Genomic DNA, 16,275 nt, shown 5'->3' with positions numbered 1-16,275 from the left:
AGAATAAAATCACTAAGTTTAGGCTAATCAAAGTTTACCCCTTAAGGGTGGAGAGGGACCATGTTCCCTGAGCTCATGGGAGGGTGAACATCCAAACAACAGGAGATGTTGAAGGTACTAACTAATCTGTGGGTTGTGTCATTGGTGCTTTAAAGCTAGTTTACTTGTCATTTGGTTTCAGATGCAAATGATAAAAACCTAACCGGTTTTTTAAAAAGAAGGGATTATCCGCTCACATCATTGAAAAATCCAGGGATAGACACTGGCTTCAGATACACATGAATATTGGTGCTCAGATGCCATCAGCGAAACTTAGCATTGCTCCCTCCAGCTCTCAATTCTGCTTCCCTCTGTACTGGCTTCTGTTCTCAGGCTGGCTTTCCTCTGTTGGCCAGAGCATGGCCAAAAAAAAAAGTCCCAGAACTGAGTTCTCCTTGCCTATGATTGGTCTGGCTTGGATCACATGTCAATGGTTGAACGAAATCACTGTGGCTAGAGGAATGGAATGCTCTGATTGGCCACACGTGGATCACATGGCTCCCCGCAGCGTGAGGGAGGAATGTACAAGCAGGAAGGGTAATGGATGTTGGATTTGCAAAATCAACAAATACACACTACATAGATACATGAAAAAAAATGTATACATTTTGGCCTCTAGATAGTCTAGGTATTATAAAAATGCATCAATTCATTCCACAAACATTTGTTGAATGCTAACCATGCACCAGACACAAGGCATTAGGGAGGTGAATAAGACATAGTCTCTTCCACAAGGAAGCTAACCCTCTGCCACTAGCCCACTGTGCGAGCCTGAATGAGCTCCTTGACCTCTCAGACGCTCCTGCTCTTCATCTGTAACAGAAAATGACTGGAGTGCTTGATTTCTGAGTTCCTTTCCAATTCTGTATTCAATTAATTCCACAACTTCCTTCCTGCAAACTGCTTTGTATATTTTTTCCTAGATGCTACAATCAGACCAATTTGATTCTACTTACATGGCTTGCTGCCCACCACAAAGCAAAAATGAAAAAGGAGTGAAATCAACTCAGAGCCCCTCTGGGACTGAGCGACTGGCCTCAGGCATCCAGAGTTCACTGACTCTCGGAGCCAGACATCTGAGAGTGACTGAGGTGAGGAAGCCCAGGGGAGAAGGAAGGGTCTGAGCAAAGGGAAGTGGGGAAACCCACCAATGCGGAGGAAGCTCGGGCAACAGACATTGCTCTTTCCCAGCTCCCAGCCCCAGCCTGGGCGAGCCACTTCCAAGCCATGTCCGTAAGTGTGCTTAGCAAAAAGACTCCTTGGTACCCTCTGCTGATTGCAGGCTAAAATTAGCAGTGGGTGTGAAGCTGACTCCTTCAGAGTGATTGCAGGGCCCTGGAGGTGCTGGCTTCTGCTGATTACTCATGATGCTGGCTCAAAAGGAAACGATGCCAGGTGCTCAAAATGTTAGTGACCCTTAAAAGACAGAGTACTACAGCTAAGCCCAAGTGAATATGTCTGCTCTAACAATCCTTTATTCTTTCCCCAAAGTGATGAGCATAATAATAATCAAGAGGTAACAGGCTGACAGTCCTCACATGAGGGGTTGTGCAGGTTGGGCACTGCACAACTTTAGGAGTGCCATACATATTGCAGTCTATGGAAGCCTAGGTGAGTGGTGCCCCCTAGAGTTATGCAGCGCTCAACCTGTACAACCACATACAGCAGTCCTTAACGCTGACACCAAAACTAAGGGGAAAAGGCTGCCATGGCAGGAATCAGAGATTTTCAATCAGCCAACAAATAATTTTTATATTGATTACATACTGAAGTAATATTTTGGATATATTGGGTTTAATGAAATATATTACTGAAGTTAATTTTACTTGTTTCTCTTTACTTTTTTAAAGTGACTACTAGAAAATTTAAAATTACACATGTGGCTTGCATTTGTGGCTTGCATTATGTTTCTATTAGACCATACAATCTCAGAAGGTCCCCAGTAGGATTGTGCCCAGTTGCCCACAGTGGTAGCCCACTCTCCATCACCCCCTTTTCTGTCTTTCTTCCTTTGCCTGTCTCACTTTCCTACTCCCTCACCAAGTTACTTGGGATCACCTCCCAAATGAACTAATTGGACCCAAATCTTGTCTCAAGGAATGCTTCTGAGGTAAACAAAGAAACAGACTTACTATGTACAGGGAACCATGCTAATGTCTACCTCTCCGTGTACTCAATTTGCATATGATCCAGTAGAGAGAGGAAGAAACCAACATAAGAAAGGTTAAAGATGGGATTTAAATAACAGAACAAGAGATGTGCATGATTACCTGCCAAGTGAGTAGTACAGAGAGTAAGCGTTGAGAGCTTGAAGGGGGAATGGTATTAATATGGAGTAGTGTGGTTGGGGAAGGAGATTTCTGCTTCGCTCCACAAGATCTAACTGCTGTTTAGTTTGCTGTCAACAAATAGGTTGGAAATGTGAAGTTCGAGCAAGGACCTAGACTCAGGGAATGACTTTGGTGCTGATGACATGTGCTGTGTATTCTGTGGGGAGTAGACTTTGAATTGCACTGTGTGTGTGTGTGTGTGTGTGTGTGTGTGTGTGTGCGCGCGCGTGTGTTGGGAGTTGGGGAGGATGCCAGATCCGCTTCTCTTATTTCACTCTTTGTTCACTTGTGAACAAAGCTGGCGGGGGTGGTAAGGCCACCTATTTCAGAAAGCCCAAACAAAAACACGCTTTCCAGAAAGGGATCAAACGCTCTACCTCTGTCCCATTAGCACCATGCTTTTTGTGACTGAGATGAGTAATTGTAAATGTCACCGTAGGAGGGGCAAGCATTCATTCTATGAGCATTACTGACCACTCACTCTTTACCAGGCACTATTGAAACAGCAATGCAGAAAGCAAAGAGCAAATGCTTTGTAGCTTTCAGGAAGAAGAAATAACTTCCTGCCAGCATTCAATCTTTTAAAATAAGCAGCAAATAAAGCAAAAAACTACATAAAGGAAATAATTAAAATGTCCTGGAGAATTGACATTTTGGTAGAGTTATCCATTCTCTTATTTACTGTTCCCTTTTCTAGGAGTGACATCCATTTAAAAAATAAGAGTCCAGAGTTAGCTGGAATTTAAGAGAGTGTGCTAAATACAGTATTTCCCTTCCAAAAGCCCAAACTCATGCCAAAGAATTGAGATGGTGCTGCCCAAGGTATTGCTGGCTTCTCAGTGAGCCTAGCTGGGCTTGAACACAATTATGATTCCCCCATAATTTTATAGAGGTAGCATTTGCCTTCAGTAAGTAGGTGGGCATCACAGTCTATAATTATATATATGTGTGTGTTAAAAATAACTTTTCTTTCACGTATTCTTATTTTAAATGTCCTGTTCTGATTTAAAGATAAGTTTCGTTAAAATACATAATCGGGGAGTTAGTTTTCTATCGATTTAGTTCAAATGGTTGTAAAGCATATTTCCTCTCATAGATGATGTTCTTTCTTACTCCCAGCTGAAATATCTCGTTTGAATGTGGAAGTTGCAAATTCAACTGTCTACAAAGATCAGAGGGCAAATTAAATGACTAAAATGGACATTTTGTAATTGACATGGCTTCAGTGTTGGGGAGACAATAGGCATGATGGGGACTGTTACCAGGAGAGCATGTGCTCCGTCTAAAAGGAGAAGCTTCTACTCAGCTCCAGCCACCGTGTCCATCTAGAACAACAAACTCAGTCTTGCAAAGTTATCTAATTACTCAGGAGAAGCTCAAAAATCTCTCAATTTCAAATTTTTTAATTAAATCAATTCCTTACAATTCACTGCGTAAGCCAAAAAGGACAACTGCAGATTAGATCCTACCCACAGCCTTTCACTTTGCAATCTTTGTTCGATGCAAACTCTCGTTTGAAATCTCATAAACTTAAAAAATTGGAAGATGTAAAAACAGGTATGTTCTTTCTCATTTCACAGATGGGGAAATTGAGGTACAAAACAACATCTTAGATTTCAATTTTTTTGGAAGAGTTGAGAATGCAACCCCAAACATCTGTTACCAAGTATCCTAAATTAAAAACAAACATCAGACAATTAGACAGTTTCTAAGCACTTAGAAAGGCAATTCACTATAGAAAAAACATATCATGGATTGAGCACAATACCTGGTATAGGGTGGGTACCCCATAAATATGATTGTAGAAACTGCTGAATGAATTCAGCTCAGCCTTATATCATGGCTGTGAATCATAGCAGTGTGGTATAAAGCTTTTTGAATCATAACAACTTAGAATTGTACCAACACAGCTTACTATCTGTATGACATTCTCTTGGCCTCGTTTTCTTCATCTGTAAAATGGGAACAATATCTAAGCTGCATGTTTTTAGGAGGATCTGAGATAATACACTACACCACACACATACACACATTAATATATATATTACACATAATATATATAATGCCCATTATTCTAATTGCTTGACAGATTACTAGACTGGTAAGTCAGGAAAATGTAGTAGAAACAGACAACAAGGTTTAATGAAGAGGTCACAAGTTTTGGAATCAGTCCAAACTGAGTTGGAATCTAGTTGTGGCACTTACCAACTTGGCTACCCTGAGTAAATAAGTTACTTAAACTCCTTGTTTAATAATACTTGCTCTTTCATAGGGCTGTTGTAAAAATTAAAAATAATAATTGAGCACCTACCTACTTTATGCCAGGCACTATGCCAAGCCATGTGCTTACTTTTGTTCACTTAATTTATGTAGATGGCTTAGCACTGTCCGGACCGCGTAAGTGCTCAACAAATAGCAGTGCGTGTTATTAGCATATCAGAATGGCAACAGGGCACTTACCATTGCTCAGGAGCGCCTCTGAGTGTAATGGAGAAAAGGGGGCTGGATGAAAGTATAATGAAGTGGGTTAGTAGAATTGAATATACCATGGAGAAAACATTGGGTCATAGTTGAGAGCCAAAAGAAGCCTGAATGATCATTTAGAACCAGGTCAGGAAACTTTTTCTGTGAAGGGCGAGATAGTAAATATTTTCAGCTTTGAGGGCCAGACAGTCTCTGTCACCACTACTCCACTCTGCCCTTTTAGTGCAAAAGCAGTCACGGACAATAGTACATAAACTGATGGGTGTGGCTGTGCTCCAAGAAAACTTTATTTACAAAAATGGATGGTGGGCTGAACTTGCCCTGGGGTCATGGTTTGCTGGCCCCTGGTTTAGAATAAAAATACCATGACATGCAATAGGATAGAGTATGCTATTCAGTTCAAGAAACCAACTGCACCAGCACTTAAACCCTTGGAATTTAAATAAAACTCAGACAATCATGGGACGTGAGATACCAAAAACAAAAACAAAATCACTAGATTCTAGGCCCCCAAAGCCAAAATCCTATCCTAGTCTGTTCTAGATGGACCATGCCTAGATGAGTTCTGGGTAAAGTCATGTGAACTGGAGCACATTTAACTGAGAATGGCGATAAAAGACCTAACCAGAAATGGCTTATATGTTTCATCTGGTGTGCCTGCCACCCCACCCCATCCTCAATCAACTGCTGGTGGCTGCAAGGAGTACTGTGTGGAAAGGATTCTGAGACCTCACATCTGGGCCTAGAGAGAATGAGGGGCATGACTGATTAGTAATGTCTGCCATGGGTACAAGAGGGAGAGTCGTGATGAGTGGCCACATAATTGCCATCTCTAAAACCATATCAGATGAGGAAGGATAGGTAGTAAATAAAGGGAATTTGTTACCCCAAATACGTTGTATAACCCCAAATATAATTATCTTCAAGGTGGCAAATAGTACTACACTTTCTAAATATTAATCTGATCGTGCTAATAATGGGCATGACATATCCAAAGTAGTTTTTATTACAGTGGGCAGCAAGAGGCTGGGCTAGGTCACCTCTGAGTATTCTTCCCAGCCCTGCATGAGACTGATTTTTCAAGATGCCTCCTTGTACCATCACAGCTGTGTTCCAGGTGGCTTAGTCTTCTCAACAGCTTTGCTTTGAAGACGTCATGAATATTTAAACATACTTTAGGCTAAACATTTTTCATGCTTCTCAATCCACCCACAGTCCAAAGGTGGGTTTTGTTTGGCAAAGAGGCTCATTTTTGAGATGTGTATATGTGCACATATATGCATATAAACCCACAGGCACTGTGTTATATACACACATTCAGACCTTCAAGGTGTGTGTATGTAAATTCCTCCTCTTAAATCTTGACACTCAGGTCTGAAGTCAAAGTCTGCAGTTAAAGGTCACTGACATGTCTTCAGGAACAAAACAGCAGCTTTGCAATAAGTAAGGATGTTTTGATAATTTGGAATTGACCTACTAATGTTCTCACTGTAGTTATTCATAGACTGTGACCTCAGAACCACAGTGACCGTGAGATAGCCAATGTCCCCTTTATTGTCTTGATGAGCAAGAGGCCAAATGAGTCACAGAAGGTCCCAGAGAGAGGTAGAGGCAGGCAAGGCATGAAGCGCTGACGTAAAGAGGGTTGGTTATACAGATCTGTTTTTCTCTTTTCCAGGAAATCCTGCTAAAACAACTATAAGGGTGTTTTGCTTTGTTTTGTTTTCTTTTAGGACTTCTATCTCCCAGAATGGAGAGAACAGGTGAGAAAAAAACAAAATTGTAGAAGGTGAACGTAGATGAAAAAAACACAACGAAGTCTTAAGCCAACAGTGGAGAAAGCTGAGAATCACGGATGAGCAGCACCCGAGCAGAAATGAAGTCACCTCTAGAAATGAAGGTGAAGACGCAGGACCGGATGAAATTCAGTTCAAGAAGTGGTCAGTTCCCAGCTCCGCTTCCCTGCTTCATGCAGCAAGATTGCCAAGATCCCAATCCGGCAAAAGACTGGAGATTTCTTCTCTAGAGGAGATAAAACAAATGGTCTCTGGATTAACTGGGTACTACTTTTTAAAAAGAAGAGGAGATTAAAAATCGGAAAACAAACAAAAAATAGCTCTTAGATATTTTTTTTTTAATGAAAGAGCAAAAATAAAACTCAATAGAAAGGTTAGAAAATAAAGTTAAGGAAATCTCCCAGAACAGAAAGTAAAACGGCAAAGAGAGAGAAAATAGGAAAGAAAAGAAAATGTGAAGACTGTTAGAGGAAGTCTACTATCCAAGTAACGGGAATCCCTGAATGCAAAAACCGAGAAAATGGAGGGGAGGAAATCATCCATTATATTAGTTATCCATTGCTGCATAACAAATTACCCCAATTACCCAGCAGCTTGTAACAACAAACATTTATTCACTTACCCAGTTTCTGAGGGTCAGGAATCTGGGAGCAGCTTAGTTGGGTAGTTCTGGTTCAGGGTTTCCCACAAAGTTGCAGTCAAGCTGTCAGCAGGGGCTGCAGTCTCATCTGAAGGCTGGACTGGGGCTGAGAATTTCTTCCAAAGTGACCCACTCACATGGCTATTGGCAGAAGTCTCAGTTGCTAGCTGCCTGTCAGCAGCAGGCCTAGTTCCTTTTCACATGGACATCCCTATAGGGCTGCTTCACATGGTAGCCAGCTGGCTTCCCTGAAAACAAGTAATCCAAGAGAAAGAGAAAGCACGACCAAGCAGAAATCACAGTGTCTTTTATATTCCAATCTCAGAAGTGAATTACTATCACTTCTGCTGTATGCTATTGGTCACAGAGACCAACCCTGATCCAATAATGAGAGTGGACTGTATAAGGCTATCACCAGCAGGAGGCAAGGATCACTGGGATCATCTTGGAGGCTGGCTACCACATCCGTGAAATATATGTGTGTGTTAGTGTGTGTGTGCATTTAAGTATACATATATGTTAATTCTCAGAATTTAAGGACATAAGTTTCCAGAGTTAAATAAGCCCACTAACTGTGTAGCACAATGGGCCCACACCAAGCGTTAGCATGAACTTTCAAAACACCAAGGATTCTGTGAGCTTCCAGAGATGTTGAAAAGTCAGATGACCAAAGAAGATACACAAATGGGCAACAGGAACATGAAAAGATGGTCAACATCACTAATCATAAGGGAAATGAAAACCAAAACCACAATGAGGTATCACCACACACCTGTTAAAATAGTTGTTATTAAAAAGACAAGCGATAAGTGCTGGTGAGGATATGGAGCAAAGGGAACACTTGTGCACTGTTGGTGGAAATGTAAATTGGTATAGCGGCTATGGAAAACAGTATGGAGGTTCCTCAAAAAAATTAAAAACAGAACTACCATATGATCCAGCAATTCTACTTCTGGGTATTTATTCAAAGGAGATGAAATCGTCATCTCAAAGAGATATCTGCACCCCCATGTTCACTGCAGCATTATTCACAATAGCCAAGACATGGAAATAACCTAAGTGTCAGCTGATGGATGAATGGATAAAGGAAATTTGGTATATATATATATAATGGATTATTATTCAGCCAAAAAAAAAAAAAGAAGAAAATCCTACCATTTGCCACAATATGGATGAAACTTGAGGGCATTATGCTAAGCAAAATAAGTCAGACAAAGAAAGACAAATACTATATGATCTCACTTGTATGTGGAATCTTAAAAAAATGAACTCATAGAAAGACAGAGGAGATTGGTGGTTGCCAGAGGCAGGGGCTGGGGTTGGGAAAATAGCTGAAGGTGGTCAAAGGGTACAAACTTCCAGTTATCAGATAAATAAATTCTGGGGATGTAATGGATAGCATGGTGACTATAGTTAACAATACTGTGTTGTATACTTGAAAGTTGCTAAGAGAGTAGATCTTAAAAGTTCTCACCACACACAAAAAAAAATGGTAACTGTTGATGGATATATTAACTAACCCTATTGTGGTAATCACTTCACAATATATACGTATATCAAATTGTGTTAGACACTTTAAACTTACACAATGTTATATGTCAATAATACCTCAATAAACCTGGGGGGAAAAAAGTCAGATCAAAGAATCAATAATCAGAATGGCTTCAGACTTTCCAAAGGCAACACTGGAAACTAGAAGGCAACAAATAACGCCTTCAAAATCTTGAAGCAAAATGACTTCCCATCTAGAATTAAACCCACCAGAATGGAAAACATCGGAAAGGAAACAACCAAACTTTAGAAACTGGAAAGTAAATTTAAAAAAAAAACCTAATCTTAAAATTGACAATGGAGAAACCTGAGAATAATGAATTAGCAGCACAAGGAACCTCTAGAAATGGAGGTGAAGGAAGGGAGGGGCTGGTTGAAATATAGTTAAGTGCTAAGCATTCAGTAGGCCTTTTTCAATTCTGGAAATATGTGGGCCTAAATTCTGGGAATTAAAAATGTAGTTATAGTAGCCAAACCAGAGAACAGAATGGAAGTGTTTTTAATCATGCTTGGTAAGTTACTGCAAGACACGTTTTACCAAAATGGGGGAGTAAAGTGGAGAAATGGGGAGACAAGAGAAACAAGAAATGGGAGATTCAAACCCAAAGAGTGGTAAAGGGGAGCTCTGGTACAGTGGTGAAGGGAGACCCCAAAGGGAGAGCTGTGTGCCAGGCAGGGGGCCAACCAGTCCTGAGTGGAGCAGTCAGAGGTGCCCAGGGAGAAGGCTTTTCAGGGTGATGAAATCAATGGAATACCTGGTGCCTCGGAACGTCTTAGGGGGAATTTAGACTCTTGGTGACGGCTTAGAGGTTGAATTCATAACAAGTACATAGAAAACCAAGCAAACAACAAAAATGAGAAAAAATACAAGACTATTATTAACTCCTGGGGGGAACGATGTCAGGGAAAGCAAAAGCAATCAGAGTTTACAACATGGCTCAGCTGTGACTAGCATTTACATAGGCATAATAATGTAAACACTGAATACTGACGTAATCAAAATTATGAAATAACCATACTGGGTGAGTAGTGTAGACTTTCACAGTGGGAACTTAATAGAGAATGCCAGAACTGAAATATCTAGCATTAGTAATAAGTAGATAGAAACAGCAGTTAAATACCAAAATAATCAGCTAAAAGAGGTGAAATGGTTGCTTCTGGGAGGGGAAATGAAGAAGAAAACAGCGAACTACTATATTTTGTGGCCAACTTTGTGGAATCCTTTGACTTTCTAAATGGCACATGTATTACTTTGATCTTAGAAAGAGGTTAACATGCTGCAATGAGAAATGATGAGGTAATAACCAAGCATTCAATAAGCCTTAAATGTGTGCCTATAGGTATACCAGTCCCTGGGGATTTAGAGGGCAGAGGGGGCGGGGATCTAATCCCTGTCCTCCCCAGCTCATAGTCCAGGGGGTTTCTCAACACAGCCAGGGGGGCAGCAATTCAAACTATTCTCTAGTGAAGTGTTAATAAGGTGGAGAACAGATGCCTGGACCTCTGCTTGTCTTGAATTTCAAGGTTTGTGGTTAGTGGCTTCTGTTGGCTTGCCCTGGGCAGGGGAACCCTTGGAAGGTGGCTGTGGGCTTAGCCTCAAGACATGATAGGACCTGAGCAGGTGGGGCACAGAACTCCTGAAATAACAACGACCCCTAACACAGGCAGTGGGCAACGCGGGACACATTTTCTAAAGCACTAGAGTGACCTAAGGCTTGTTTCAAGCATGAGGGTCATGGTTCTGGCCGCTTTGCTTGCATGGCCTCATTTAATCCTCACAGTAGACTACTGGCAGTGAGCACGATGCAGTCTATACAGAAAATGATACATAATAATGTTCACCTGAAATTACCCAATGTTATAAACCAATATGACCTCAATAAAATAATTTTTAAAAAAATTTTCCATTTAGATAAATTTTAAAAACCTTCTGAGGTGGCTCCTGTTGTTATGCCTTAGCTCCTTCTTTTTTTTTTTTTTTTGCTGAGAAAGAGTCATCCTGAGCTAACATCTGTTGCCAATCTTCCTCTCTCTGTTTTTTTTCCTCCCCACAGCCCCAGTACATAGTTGTATATTCTAGTTGTAGGTCCTTTTAGTTTTCCTATGTGAGCTGCCACCACAGCATGGCTGCTGGCAGACGAGTGGTGTGGTTCCGTGACCTGGAACCAAACCCAGGCTGCCAAAGTGGAGTATGCCAAACTTTAACCAGTAGGCCATCAGGGCTGGCTCTATCCCCACTTTCTAGATGAGGACACTGGACCCCAGAGAGGTTATGTGACTTGCCTGAAGTCACACAGCTTGTAAGTGGCAGAGCTGAAATTCAAACCCAATTCTTAAACCCCTGCCTTTCAGCCTCAAGACTGGGATTTTTCTCAGTCATTGAATTGAGAGTTCCAAAACCTGGATTCTAGCTCCTGCTCTACCATTAATCAGCTGGGTGATCACAGGCAAGTCCCTTCTCTTCTCAGTGTCTGTTCCCAGATGTGAAAAATGGAGAGGGTTGGCTCAGATAGCAACTAAGCATCCTTTATACTTTGGCAGTCTATGTTAGGATGGGGGAAGCCAATGGGAAAAGGAAATGTATGAATGTGGTACAGAGGTGAACACTCTTTCCTCCTCCGAGCCTCAATTTCCTCATCTGTAAAACGGGAATCATTAAAACACACATCACGTGGTTGCTCAATGTATTAAATAGGATAATGTAAGAAAAGTACTTAGCACTCGCCCAGGCCCATTGTAAGTGCTCAATAAACATGAGCCCTTATTCATTCCCATTACTCACATGTTTACAGAGCCCACCATGTCTGGATTCCTGAAAGCTTCCACTTCTGGTTAGGTCAAAGCACCATGCGTGTGGGAAGGAGAAAGATCAAAGCATAAGAAAGGGAGTCAAACAAAATTACTGTCTAACAGGAATGTGTGCTGTTGCCCTTTATTGGTTTTGCATATGAGTTAGCTGACGAATACTTTCAGGAGCATGTAAGTGTGAAATTAGAAAGCGTCACTGCAGGACTGTCATGAGCCACCGCACTGGCGATATACAAAGGGGGCGGAGGAGGGAATGGGGTGGGCCAGGGAGAGGGAGAAGAAAGGAGAGAGGCAGACGGGAAAGGAAGGTGAGCCCGAGGGGTGGAAGGACAAAAGATACCAGGCTGGGGAGCAAACTGATTTGAAAGTTCAAAGCTCGTTCATCCAGATTTATTTTTGAACACATACTCTCATTTGACTTTTTAAACATGCCCTCCCCACCCACTCTCTCACCTCCGTGCTTTCACTCAAGCCATTTCCTCTGCGTGGAATTCCCATTCCTAGCCACAGACGCTGCTCAAGGCCTGCCTAGCTTTCAGGCCAAGCTCACATTTTATTTTCTTTCAGAAGAAATTGTAAGGCATTCATGGTTAATAAGACTTTGGGTCAGCAAGACCTGCTTGGGAATCAAGTTGGGTGAACTTGAGCCAAGTTTCTTACCATCCCTAAACTTCAGTTTCCCAATCTATAAAATGCAGATATGCAATAACAAACTCATAGGGTTACAGTTAACAATTAATGAGACAATGCAGGTGAAGCAGTTAGCCACCTACTCAATAAATGTCAGCTGCTATTATTTTCTGTCACCCACATTCCAGTACCACTTTCTCCACATCTCAAGTGTAGCTCCTTATTACAACGAACTAGAGTTACTGACAACAATGGCTACCCACCCCACTGTCCCAGAGGGAGGAAGCATGCTTTTATTTATCTTTGAATCCCCAAAAAGAGCCTAGAACACTACCTAACACACAATAGAGGCTCAATCAACATCACTTGGGTTTAATGCAATGACTACTGTAATCCTCAAGCTCATGACTATTTACTATTTCAAGTAGAAGAAAAAACACCCCAAACAATTGGCTACAGGTGACCAGATGATCATGGCAAGGTTCCGTATCTTGACTGGGATGAGTGGAAGTCTCCAGGAACCCATTCTGTGGCGAGGACCCTTTGCTTCAATGATAATGAAAACAAGAACAACAATAGAAAACTAACATGTATTGAGGACTTACTATGTCCCAAATACTAAGCGTTTGACACATATTAAATCAGTTAATCCTGAGAGCCACTCCATGGAAAAGGGGCAATTCTCATCCCCATTTTACAGAGGAGGAAACTAAGTAGGGTGACCAACTCAGTTTGCCTGGGTCTGAAGGTTCCTGGGATGTAAGACTTTCAGTGCTAAAACCAGAAAAGTCCCAGACACACTGGGATGAGTGTACCCTAACACTGAAGCACGGATATGAAGTAAATGTTCCAAGGTTAACGAGTGGCCAGCCATGATTATGAACCCAGGACCCCTATCACCTCTACTACCTGTAGCTAGCCATGCGACCTTGGGCAAGTCATTTAACACATCTGGGCCTCAGTGGTTTTCATCTTTTAACTGAATGGGTCCAACTAAATCAGTAATGGCAAACAAATGGGCTCCCTTGCCCAACGCAGACAACAGTAATTGATTACGCCACTTCTTCTGGCTCTACCAGAACTTGGGCCTCAGAATCCTTCACAACCCAGCACACTGGACATTCACAACCCATTTGTAGGAGTTGATGCTTAGCATAATCTCTAAAGCTGGGAGCTTTACTTTCATAGTTTGTTGGTGTTAAACTAGCTTCCTGGAATCATTCTGGTCTCTTAGGATTTGTCACTCAGACTAACATCCAAGGATAGGGAGCAGATAGCAGCAGCAACGGCAATGGAAGGGACAGTCTCCACAGACTGGGCACTCCATATGTCCAGTCTCGTGTTACGTATACCACACAGCACAGCATGGTGAATGAGAGCAAGGACTCTGGAGAGACTGGGCTTAGAATCCCGGCTCACCATTTACTGTGTGACCTTGGGCAAGTTATTTAACCTGTTTCTCAATTTCCTCAACTACAAAATGAGGATTATAATAGTACCTACCTCATAGGGTTATTATAAGGACTCAATAACTTAGTATGCTTAAAATGCTTAGCACATGGTAAGTGCTGTATGTATTAATATTATTAGAATCCTCAAAACTACCCTCTGAGGTGGATATTATTATTTAACAGACGAGGGAACTGAGGTTCAAAGAGATTAAGTTACCCAAGGTCACACGGCTAGTTAGGCAGCAAAGCCAGATTCAAATATTGATTCCAAAGTCTTTGCTTTGCCACACTGCATCTCAGTAAACACTCAATACTTACTAAAAGAATCGACAGTGAAATAAAAGTGATTCTTGATTATCTGCAGGGACTTGCCAACCTGGGGCTTCAGTAGCTGCTCGTTCCCTACTGGCATCACTTTCCTAGCTGGATCTGGAATATCACCTACTTTCACCCCTTGCCCATCCACACTATCGGCAAAATAGAGAGGTGATGCCAACAGATTTGAGCATCAGCCTGCAGAAAACCAGAACACTCTGCTGAGTCGCCAATTTCTGAGAAACAGGGGAGAGAGTCTTTAAGATTCTGATTATTGGTCTTCCCACATCAGTAAAGAGAATTTTGTTATTTTATAGATCTGTATCTTCCACGGAATTGAGCAAACACAGATTAGAGAAAATGGGTAAAGGGATTAAGCTTCTAGGTACCTATGCTGTATCTTATCTACCTCACTCCCCTAGGGATCCTCCTAAACATATATATCTTCTTGTCTTAATAATCATAGTTGTCCACAAAAATATCTGTTCTGGTAAACACTAAAGTTCCTAAAGCTAATATATCTCTCACCATGCTATTATGTCCAAAGAGAGTGAGCTGCTGCCCATGTTTCTAATTCATTCCATCTTAATGCCTTCCTTTTAAAACCAGGAAAGGTGCTTAGCTTTACCAAAGATGGGGTTTGGGGTTTTTCTAACACTAGTGAAAAAGACCAGAAGTTGGCTTTATTCCTGCCTCTGCCCAAAGGCCGCAAAAACCCTTTGGTTGTTATGCAGGTTGCTGGCTGGAGCTGAACACAGTCTGAAGCAGGTGGTGTGTAACTGGTCTGTCCTTCCATTCAGTGACTCCATAGCAGGACATGACACCAAAAGGTCCACCAACATCCAGAGCGCAGCAAGATGCAGGATGTCCAGCTCTCCTACATTTTTAAAACCAGTTCAGTGGCTCCTACCCCTCCTCCTTACTTCATAGATGGTGAGAATGGCAGGCAGGAAGAAAGGGATCTGGAGAAATAGAGATGTTTTCCTCCAAAGGCTCTCTGTTGCTTATTAGATAAAGTCTGCTCCTTCAAGCCCAATTACTCCTTACATTCTAAATGGTTCCTTCCTTCTTACAACTGTTATGCTCACACCGTTTCAAAGGAAAGCAACCTCTTGGTTACTAACTGTGACTCTCTCAACTCTACTGCCAGAGGAGGAGCCCAGCGTCACCCAGCAAGGGAAAGGGTCCTAGCAAATAATAGTGTTTTTACCTCTAAAGTTTGCTCTGTGAGTATGCGTGTCTAAGAGGGGAGAGCAGATAAAAACAAACTCCCAGGGAAGCACTGAATGAGAAAGGTGGAAATGTTGAATGTAATTTTAACAAAGGGGGTCGGGAAAGAACTGCAAAGTGCAGTGGCTGGGAAACCTGGCTCAGAATCTGAAAGATCTGGACTCTGCCACTTAGTGTGTGACCCTGGAGAAGTTACTAGACCATCTTCTGTGACTAAAGGAGTCTGTCTCCTTCTCTGAAAACTGGTGATAACGACAGGGTTGTTATGAGGCTTAAATGAGAGAATACAAGTGAAGGGCACAGTACCTGGAACTGGAGCTATATTATTAATCATTATTATTAATCAGTTTGCCTTTCTTTACATGTCATTTTACACTAACATTATTTGACAACTAACATTTACGGAGCACTTACGGTGTCTAGGTACAGTGCTGAGCTCTGGGTTTCATAAGTCTTGGATATATTAACAAGCCTCGCCTTAAGTTTGGGAGTATTAGTACTCTTTCACATTTTTCAAGAATTAAATGAGAAAATGTCTCCCACGAAGGGTTTAGTATAGTGCCTGCCATGTACAAAGTCCTCAAGAAAAGGCAGATACTAACACCACAGGCAAGCCCCACTTGCCTTGATAACAAACGGAAGGGGGAGGGGCTTGATTTGAATCTGTTTTTTCACCTCCCCCATTTTGCCAGATCCTTTGCTCTAAGATCTCACATCCCTGGTCAGCCCCTAGCCTACACCAGGGACTTGGCTCTTCTGGAACTATTATGGGAAAAGCCAAGAGCTTGAAGGTTAAGGTGACTAAAATAGAGACAACTAGTAGGGCTAGCCGTTACCCCAGCGAGTAGTAGTGATTGGAAGGAGGCTTAGCTAAGGGGCTCATGGGTGCTGGTAATGCTAGTTCTTCATCTAGATGCTGGTTAAGTGGATGTGTTCAGTTTGAGAAAACTCAACAACTTCTACAATTAAGATTTGTGCACTTTTCTGTATAAATATTACAA

General features: G+C 41.8%; 1 long non-coding RNA gene across 1 annotated transcript; it reads right to left on the bottom strand.

Moving 5' to 3' along the window:
- Nucleotides 1–3,756: 3,756 nt before the first annotated feature.
- Nucleotides 3,757–10,835, bottom strand: LOC131398227 (uncharacterized). Its single transcript, XR_009216844.1, has 2 exons — nucleotides 7,272–10,835; nucleotides 3,757–6,875 (listed from the first exon to the last, which is right to left on the bottom strand). It is a non-coding gene; the product is annotated as an uncharacterized LOC131398227 (long non-coding RNA).
- Nucleotides 10,836–16,275: the final 5,440 nt, after the last annotated feature.

The sequence above is a fragment of the Diceros bicornis genome, chromosome 35 (assembly GCF_020826845.1).
Source record: "Diceros bicornis minor isolate mBicDic1 chromosome 35, mDicBic1.mat.cur, whole genome shotgun sequence".
NCBI classification, from domain to species: Eukaryota; Metazoa; Chordata; class Mammalia; order Perissodactyla; family Rhinocerotidae; genus Diceros; species Diceros bicornis.
This window is presented reverse-complemented; position numbering and strand designations above follow the sequence as displayed.